General features: G+C 41.9%; 1 pseudogene; it reads left to right on the top strand.

Annotated features, from left to right (window-relative positions):
* Positions 1 to 1,915: 1,915 nt before the first annotated feature.
* Positions 1,916 to 2,858, top strand: LOC147362618 (olfactory receptor 1J4-like; annotated as a pseudogene).
* Positions 2,859 to 10,195: the final 7,337 nt, after the last annotated feature.

The following is a 10,195-nucleotide window of genomic DNA, read 5'->3' as shown; positions in this document are numbered from 1 at the left end:
TCATTGCTGTCAGAGAGCTGAGTATCCTCCCATCATTCTTACTGATGAAGGAACAAGAGCCACTCCCAAAAGTAAAACATGAAAATGAAAGTCTTGTGTGCCTCTCCCTCATCCACAGCCTGCTTTTGGTTAGCTACTATCATAATTTAAAATAAATAAAGACTTAGTTTGGTGGGTCACACAGTGATGGCAACTGGCACAGTGATTAAGGGGAATGTTTCATTTGATAAATTGATCAGGTTATTAGTCCCCTAGACCAACTGGTTTTCAGGAAACTTGCTGGGCTTAGTGCTTTCACATACTGTATCTCATTTAACCCTCACAATAACCTCATGAACAAGGTACTATTATCAGATCTGAGGAACAGGATCATCCTTGCTCAGGGCACCCAGTGGGTAAGTGGCAGGAATGGTACTGATCTTGGGTCAGTCTGTGTCCAAGGCCCTTGGGATCAACCTCATCACCCTGCTTCTGTCTGAACAAGCCTCAGCCCCTCTGGGCAGAGATGATGAGACATGTAAGCTCTCCTAGTGGTCCTAGAATATGTGCTCTAAAGGAGACTGAGGCTAGTGATGTGGGAATATGCAAGGGCCAGGCTTTACTCTGTCTGGGTCATTCTGTGATGCACGGGGGGAGTGGGGGAGCGGTGGCTAGCTCTATGCTGTGGGTTCTTCAGAAGCCAAGGTGACCATGGTCACTTCTGCTTTCTAAGGCGTCAACATTAACATCAAGGTCACCTTCTCCTGGGATGCGTTTCTAAGGCATCAACATTAACATCAAGGTCACCTTCTCCTGGGACTCCTGGGACTCAGCCCCTAATTACCTCTCCAGGGGAAGGCAGGAAATTAGGTAAATAGCTCAGGCAGGCTCCTTATCTAATCAGAGCTCAGGGTTGTTTTCCTGCTGGTATTAACCTGGTTGGTGAATGGGGATATTCTTGCTCACTTTTCTGCTGCTCAGAAACAGGCATGAAACATTCAGAAGATCCTTAGGTCACGAGAACTTCTTGTTCCTTAGATACTGGTTTCTTGCATAGCAAGTGAAGGCTCAGGAAACAGCCTTGAGCAGAGGTGTCTGAGCTCCCCAAGTATTGTCACAGGTCAGAGGAAGATGGAAAATCATCTCTTGACACTGAATGTATATGTCCATGCAGGAATGTGTGTGCACATATGTGTCTTTGTATTTGTATACCCAGTGTATTCAGTGGGTGACTGAATCGTATATCAACTCTCTGTATGTAGGAAGGATTTAGATAGAATATAAAGGGATGAAAAAATCTTCCTGGTAGTGTGTGTGTGTGTGTGTGTGTGTGTGTATGTGTGTACACACACATGCTGCCTAGGTTTATGTTTGTGTGTTTTAATTGCATGACTGCATGTGTATCTGTGTGTATATAGTATGTGCTTTTTTGTGGGTTGTGCTTTGTCTCAAGGCTAGGTGTGATGTTTATGTCTTGTGTTGTATGTATGTGTTAGTTTGTTTGAAAGTAACACAAATCCTGACTGTTTTTAACCTAGAATGAGTATAGGTCATAAAGTGAATGGATGTTGGTCTCTGAGGTCTATGATTTGTGTGTCTGTGTGTGTGTGACTACATGTTATTTTCTGTTCTATTCCCAGTGTCAAGAATAGTGTCTAGAATATGGTTGAACAAATGAAGATATTTACATTAGTCTCCTTTGAAAGAAAGTCTCGTTTGCCACTGGAAATCTCATGCACTCTGTGACCAGAAGGATGCAGACAGAAAATTCCAGCAGAAAAATATGCAGTTTGTCTGAATTTTGATGCAGTCCCCAGGCCAAAAAAAAAAAAAAAAAAAGCACATGGCTGTAATGTACCCATGGTGACAACAATCACTATGTCTCAGTCTTTGATATTTTCTACTCCCTTTATCCCCAGCAGAAATTAAGAAGAGAATGAGAAGGGAGAACCAGAGCATCGTGTCTGAGTTCCTCCTCCTGGGGCTCCCCATCCAGCCAGAGCATCATGGCGTGTTCTTCGCCCTGTTCCGGGGCATGTACCTGATCACGGTGCTGGGCAACCTGCTCATCCTCCTGCTCATCAGGCTGGACTCTCGCCTCCACACCCTCATGTACTTCTTCCTCAGCCACTTGGCCTTCTCTGATGTGTCTTTCTCATCTGTCACTGTCCCTAAGATGCTCGTGAACATGCAGACTCAAGATCAATCCATTCCTTATGCGGGGTGCATAGCACAGATGTATTTTTTTCTACTTTTTGTTTGTCTTGACAATTTCCTTCTTGCAGTGATGGCTTATGACCGGTACGTGGCCATTTGTCAGCCACTCCACTACACTACCATCATGAGGTGGGGGGTTGTGTGTCTTACTGGTGGCTGGATCCTGGTTCTTCTCTTGTGTCCATGCCTTGCTGCATACTCTCCTTCTGTCCCGACTGTCTTTCTGTGCTGACAATAACATCCCCCATTTCTTCTGTGAACCAGCTGCCCTCTTAAAGTTGGCCTGATCAGACATCTCCCTCAATGAGTTAGTTATCTTCACTGAGGGGGGCGTGTTTGCCTTCTTGGCATTGAGTGCTATTTTGGGCTCTTATATTCACATTGGAGCCACCATCCTGAGGGTCCCGTCCATCAAGAGAATCTGCAAAGCTTTGTCCACCTGTGGCTCCCACCTCTTTGTGGTGTTTTTGTACTATGGGACTGTTGCAATGATTTACTTCTTTCCTTCAACAAACAATTCCAAAGTCAAAGACACAATTGCTTCACTTATGCATACTGTGGTGACACCCATGTTAAACCCCTTTATCTACAGCCTGAGGAACAGAGACATGAAATCGGCCCTGGGAATTCTATACAAGAAGGGGATTATTTTTGCCAAGTAACAGTTACCCACTAAAGGATGCTTTCAGAGACATGTTCTGAAAAATTGTGTAGGCGACTGCAGTAGATTGCAAAAAGGGCCACAATATTTTGCAGCCCTCCCTTCCAAGCGAGAGTTTATTTCCCTACCCATTGAATCTGGGCAGGACATGTGACTTATTTTGATTAATAGATTCAGTGAAAGTGAGGTTGTGAGTGTCCCAAGCCCAGGTAGATTGTGTTCCTGCCACTCTCAGAACCTTGAGATCTCCAGGTGAACCAGTCCAAGTTGGACTGTGTGAAGATGTGGGACCACATGGAGGAGAAGCAAGGTGTTCCAGCTAACAATCAATCTGTTCCCAGGTGACCTGGCAGGTGACTGCAGAGGTATGAGTGAGTCCTGACAGCTCAGTTGGTAAAGAATCCACCTACAATGTGGGACACCTGAGTTCGATTCCTGGGTTAGGAAGATCCTCTGGAGAAGGGAAAGGCTACTCACTCCAGTATTCTGGCCCGGAGAATTCCATGGACTATACAGCAAATAGTTGGACACAACTGAGTGACTTTCACTTTACTGAGAACAGTTGAACCTAGCCTAGACCAAAAGCACCATCCAACTGAGCACAGTTCCAGCCCAAATCGCCAGCTCATGGAAATGTCATATAAACAAGTGATTGTTGTTAAGTGACTAAGTTTTGGGATGGTTTGTTATGCAGCCAAAGCTAACTGATACTGATACTGCCCTTGTCTCTGGTACCCATCAAACTTTCCTTGATTTCAATGGTCCTTCCCCCTTTTCGGTTTCCTCTGCTTGGATTGTGTTCTCTGCCTATTTTTCTAGAACCCACTGACTTTACAACCTTATGGATATTGTAACTCATGGCCTTAGCTTTAGGTATGTCTCTTGTCTTCACTATATTTAATAACCTTTGGAATCTGGCATTACCAGCAACTCTAATTTTGTTAAGTCAACATCTTAAATTGCTGCCTTATCTATTTGAATGACTTACTGTAGTATCGACATACATGGACTTCCTTTTTCTGAGGAAAATAGTACATATTATATGTTTCCTCTCTAAGAAGGGAAGCGATTCTTGGCTATGATTAGAGGTCTGAAAAATATTGCATTTTTGTGTGTTACACCTACTTTCAGTTCAGTTCAGTCGCTCAGTCATGTTCGACTCTTTGTGACCCTATGTACTGCAGTACGCCAGGCTTCCCTGTCCATCACCAGCTCCTGGAGCTTATTTAAATTCATGTCCATTGAGTCAGTGATGCCATCCTACCATCTCATCATCTGTCATCCCCTTCTTTCCTGCCTTCAATCTTTCCCAGCATCAGGGGTCTTTTCCAATGAGTCAGTTCTTCGTATCAGGTGGCCAAAATATTGGAGTTTCAGCTTCAGCATCAATCCTTCCAATAAATATTCAGGACTGATTTCCTTTAGGATGGACTGATTGGATCTCTTTGCAGTCCAAGGGACTCTCAAGAGTCTTCTCCAACACCACAGTTCAAAAGCATCAATTCTTCAGTGCTCAGCTTTCTTCACAGTCCAACTCTCACATCCATACATGATTACTGGAAAAACCATAGCTTTGACTAGATGGACCTTTGTTGGCAGTATAAGGTCTTGCTTTCTAATATGATGTCTGGGTTGGTCATAGATTTTATTCCAAGGAACAAGCATCTTTTAATTTATGGCTGCAGTCACCATCTGCAGTGATTTTGGAGGACCCAAAAATAAAGGCTCTCACTGTTTCCATTTTTTCTCTGTCTATTTGCCTTGAAGTGAAGGGACCAGATACCACGACCTTAGTTTTCTGAATGTTGAGTTTTAAGCCAACTTTTTCACTCTCCTCTTTCTTCTTAATTTACTGACACTGAGTTGTGGTTAGGACTCTATGCTTTCGCTGCCAAAAGCATAGGTTCAATCTCTGGCTGGGGACTAAGATCCCACAATCTGTGGGGCACAGCTGAAAAAAAAAAGAAAAGAATTTTCAAATGTGATATGCTACTTTATTTAGAATAAAATTCCTTACATTTAAGTTTGAATCAAGGTGTGTGGTATATTGTTTTAGATAAATAAAGTCATAAAAATAGCTAAGATGAAATTTAATAATTCATAGTGTGTAATACGGAGAAGGCAATGGCACCCCACTCCACTACTCTTGGCTGGAAAATCCCATAGATGGAGGAGCCTGGTAGGCTGCAGTCCATGGGGTTGCTGAGGGTCGGACACGACTGAGCGACTTCACTTTCACTTTTCACTTTCATGCATTGGAGAAGAAAATGGCAACCCACTCCAGTGTTCTTGCCTGGAGAATCCCAGGGACGGCGGAGCCTGGTGGGCCGCTGTCTATGGGGTCGCACAGAGTCGGACACGACTGAAGCAACTTAGCAGCAGTTAGCAGTGGCAGTGTGTAATAATTCTCATGTGGAAATTATTAAAGAGATTGGAATACCAGACCACCTGACCTGCCTCTTGAGAAATCTGTATGCAAGTCAGGAAGCAATAGTTAGAACTGGACATGGAACAACAGACTTGTTCCAAATAGGAAAAGGAGTACATCAAGGCTGTATATTGTCACCCTGCTTATTTAACTTATATGCAGAGTACATAGTGAGAAATGCTGGACTGGATGAAACACAAGCTGGAATCAAGATTGCCAGGAGAAATATCAATAACCTCAGATATGAAGATGACACCACTCTTATGGGAGAAAATGAAGAAGAGCTAAAGAGCCCCTTGATGAAAGTGAAAGAGGAGAGTGAAAAGGGTGACTTAAAACTCAATATTCAGAAAACTAAGATCATGTCATCTCGTCCCATCACTTCATGACAAATAGATGGGGAAACAATGGAAACAGTGAGAGACTTTATTTTGGGGGGCTCCAATATCACTGCAGATGGAGACTGCAGCCATGAAATTAAAAGACGCTTACTCCTTGGAAGAAAAGCTATGACCAACTTAGACAGCATATTCAAAAGGAGAGACAGTACTTTGCCAACAAAGGTCCTTCTAGTCAAGGCCATGTTTTTTCCAGTAGTCATGTATGGATGTGAGAGTTGGACTGTAAAGAAAGCTTAGTGCCAAAGAATTGATGCTTTTGAACTGTGGTGTTGGAGAAGACTCTTGAGAGTCTCTTGGGTTGCAAGGAGATCCAACCAGTCCATCCTAAAGGAAATCAGTCCTGAATGTTCATTGGAAGGACTGATGCTAAAGCTGAAACTCCAATATTTTGGCCACCTGATGAGAAGAACTGACTCATTGGAAAAGACCCTGATGCTAGGAAAGATTGAGGGCAGGAGGAGAAGGGGATGACAGACAATGTGATGGTAGGATGGTATCACCGACTTAATGGACATGAGTTTGAGTAAACTCCAGGAGCTGGTGATGGACAGGGAAGCCTGGCATGCTTCAGTCCATGGGGTCACAGAGTTAGACATGACTGAGTGACTGAACTGAACTGAGGTTAGGATAACAGCGGGAAAAGTAGTAAAAATTCAGTAGACTGTGATTAGCTGTAAGTTAGGATCAACACGAGTTGTTGACTAATTGGAAATGAGAGGAGCATGAAAGATTGAGTCAAAGATGCCTACATTTGGATTTAACATGGAATTGTCATTACCTACAATGGTAATTGTAACTGTGAGCTTCCCAGTGGTTCAGCAGGTAAAGAATCTGCCTGCAATGTAGGAGACACAGGAGACATGGGTTTAATCCTTGGGTGGAGAAGATCCCCTGGAGGAGGAAATGGCAACCCACTCCAGGATTCTTGCCTGAAAAATCCCATGGACAGAGGAGCTCGGCAGGCTACAGTCCATGGGGTCACAAACAGTTGGATATGACTGAGCATGAACACGATAATGACAACAGTGGTAATGAAACAAATTGTGTATACATGTGTGAGCAGCTGAAAGTGATGTCTCTAAACAATAAAAAGATAATAAACAAAATGCCAGACAATGTTAGTAGCGCAGATGGTAAAGCATCTGCCTGCAATGCAGGAAACATAGGTTCAATCCCTGGCTTGGGAAGATTCCCTGGAGAAGGAAATGGCAAACCACTCCTGTATTCTTGACTGGAGAATCCTGTGGACAGAGGAGCCTGGTGGGCTACAGTCCATGGGGTCACAAAAAGTCGGACATGACTAAGTGACTAACACAGACAATGTTCTAAGCACATCATGTGCTTCATTTACTCTTGTAAACTACCTTAAGGGGTGAGGGGGTTCGACTGTTACTCTTACTGAGCAATTTTAATGACAGAAATGCTGCCACCATGGCTTATCTAAACTGGAAGTGAAGATGAAAAAACACTGGCAAACATTACACAGAGACACTCTCCACAGATAAATATTTGAAGGTTTTCAGATACTCCATAATTTTCCCTAATGACCCAGTTGGCCAGACATTCTTATTTTTTCTTTCCTCTCTATGGGTATGCATCCTGTTTTTGCCATTTCAATGATAGCTGACTATTATTTGTTATTTCTTATATTTTTATTTTATTTTATTTTATTTTTTTTATGACCACAGATTTCACCTCTCTCAATTGAATAACCCAACATGTAAAGAGGATTCTCTCTTCAATACTATACAATTCTAGGGAAGAATTTGGATTGGCCTGAAATGAATCATATATAAATCATAATAAAAGAAATCATATATTTCTTATATTTTTTAGCAGGCTTTCAAACTAAACCAAGTGTATCTGAATTATTTTTGCTACCATTTAATGGAAGAGAAAAACATCTGATCTTATAGCCATATCTATAGGCCCCAATGATACTAATTGTAATCCTAAAACTAATAGTTGCACTTTGTTTTATATTCTAAATTTTTTTTTAAGTTTTATAGATTTTTAAAAATATAGAAATATTTTTAGCCCATATCTATCCATATGATTTAGCTGGGCCCTAAGGTAGCAAAGAGAAGGACATGGCAACCCACTCCAGTGTTCTTGCCTGGAGAATCCCAGGGACCAGGGAGCCTGGTGGGCTGCCATCTATGGGGTTGCACAGAGTCGGACACGACTGAAGCGACTTAACAGCAGCAAGGTAGCAAAGGGCCTTCCCAGGTGGTACAGTGGTAAAGCAACTGCTTGTCAATGCTGGAGACCCAGAAGACATGAGTTCAATCCCTGGATTGGGAAGATCCCCTGGAATAGGAAATGGCAACCTGCTCCAGTATTCTTGCCTGGAAAATCCCATGGACAGAGGAGTCTGGTCACCTGCAGTCTCTAGGGTCACAAAGAGTGGGACATGACTGAGCCACTGAGAACACACACACACACAAGGTAGCAAAAATTAGCTACTGTCACTAAGAGGTCCCAGACTCCCCAAAAGACAGAAAGGATTTCAAGAAAAGGACGTGAGAAAATTTTAGACAATATTTCCCTATAGAGCCTTACAGAACTTGTTTCTTGATTTGATTAAGTACATCCAAGATGCTTTTCCTTCAGAATCATAAAGAGTCAGTTCATACCTACAAGTTACCATAGCAAGACATTTGTGTCTCCTCAATGTATAGCCCAAGAATTATTTCTATGTTATCAAATGACCTTATTGTCATTACTGTATTAAAAAAAAGAATTTACCTTTAGGGATATTCATGCCTTTCTTCTCAAGTATTCAAAATAAATTCTCAGTTCCTCATATTTTATTAATAGCCCTGTGTGGTAACTGACCATGAGGGCACTAAGATACTAGTTCTGGCCATTGTATGGTGTTGTGTGCAGAATATATATGTTTAGGGACCAAGGTGTGGAAGTAGGTTTGGGCTGTCTACCATCACCCTGGTGGCCACTGACAGGAGGCATAAACATACAAACACTTTATTCTCACTCTTAAAGGTCTTTTTTTTTTTAAATGTAAGAAACAGACATTTTGTAAAACAGGTTCCATACAAATAATATAGCTAGCAGTCATAAGTAAGAATTCAGCCAAGAGCTTCCATTAAGTGCAGCCCAGTATATCCCAGGGCATCTGACTTAGTCTACTCTGTACCAATCCTTATCTTTCAGGGAAATTATATATTGGCATTGTCCATAAGGTACACAGGCCAGTTTCCTGGTATTACTAGACTGATTATCCTTAGTATGATTTAATTGTTCACTGCATAGAAGAGGCTTTAAGCTTAAATTACCATAGCCTGGTGTTAACATAAATCCATCCCATAATTGTGGGAGATTTTATTCCTTGGCTGAAACTTTGCTTGTTGCTCTGATTGAGCTTGAGTAATAGAAGAAAATATTTTTATGGCCAGGGTCAGAGCAGGCATTATTAATTGGCCACATGAAGGTAGTCCATTTAGTGATATCAACAGTGACCTGAACATGACTGTAATTTTTCTTTTGAAGTAAATTTCCTCAGGGCCAACAAGTTAGAGCCTTGGAGTGGAGATATTCACCAAGATAACCCAGAAGTGCTAGACACAGGTAATTGGTCACAAACCCAACAACTGGATTGATTTACAAAACTAGCATAGGATCAATGCACTGGTCATAACAAATACCCTCTTCCACCAAGGTGTTTCTTCCACCTTCAACAACACAAGAGAAGACTCTATACATAGACATCACCAAATGGTCAACACTGAAATCAGATTGATTATATTCTTTGCAGCCAAAGATGGAGAAGCTCTATACAGTCAACAAAAACAAGACCAGGAGCTGACTGTGGCTCAGATCATGAAGTCCTTATTGCCAAATTCAGACTGAAATTGAAGAAAGTAGGGAAAACCACTAGACCATTCAGGTATGACCTAAATCAAACCTCTTATGATTATACAGTGGAAGTGAAAAATAGATTTAAGGGCCTAGATCTGATAGAGTGCCTGATGAACTATGGACTGAGGTTTGTGACACTGTACAGGAGACAGGGATCAAGACCATCCCCATGGAAAAGAAATGCAAAAAAGCAAAATGGCTGTCTGGGGAGGCCTTACAAATAGCTGTGAAAAGAAGAGAAGCAAAAAGCAAAGGAGAAAAGGAAAGATATAAGTATCTGAATGCAGATTTCCAAAGAACAGCAAGAAGAGATAAGAAAGCCTTCTTTAGCAATCAATGCAAAGAAATAGAGGTAAACAACAGAATGGGAAAGACTAGAGATCTCTTCAAGAAAATTAGAGATACCAAGGGAACATTTCATGCAAAGATGGGCTCGATAAAGGACAGAAATGGTATGGACCTAACAGAAGCAGAAGACATTAAGAAGAGATGGCAAGAATACACAGAAGAACTGTACAAAAAAGATCTTCACGACCCAGATAATCACGATGGTGTGATCACTGACCTAGAGCCAGACATCCTGGAATGTGAAGTCAAGTGGGCCTTAGAAAGCTTCACTACAAACAAAGC

Source organism: Bos grunniens, chromosome 11, assembly GCF_055505025.1.
Source record: "Bos grunniens cultivar Pamir isolate PY7600 chromosome 11, Bosgru_T2T1.0, whole genome shotgun sequence".
Lineage (NCBI taxonomy): Eukaryota > Metazoa > Chordata > Mammalia > Artiodactyla > Bovidae > Bos > Bos grunniens.
The sequence above is the reverse complement of the archived record's forward strand: the minus strand, read 5'-3'. Positions and strand labels throughout refer to the sequence as shown.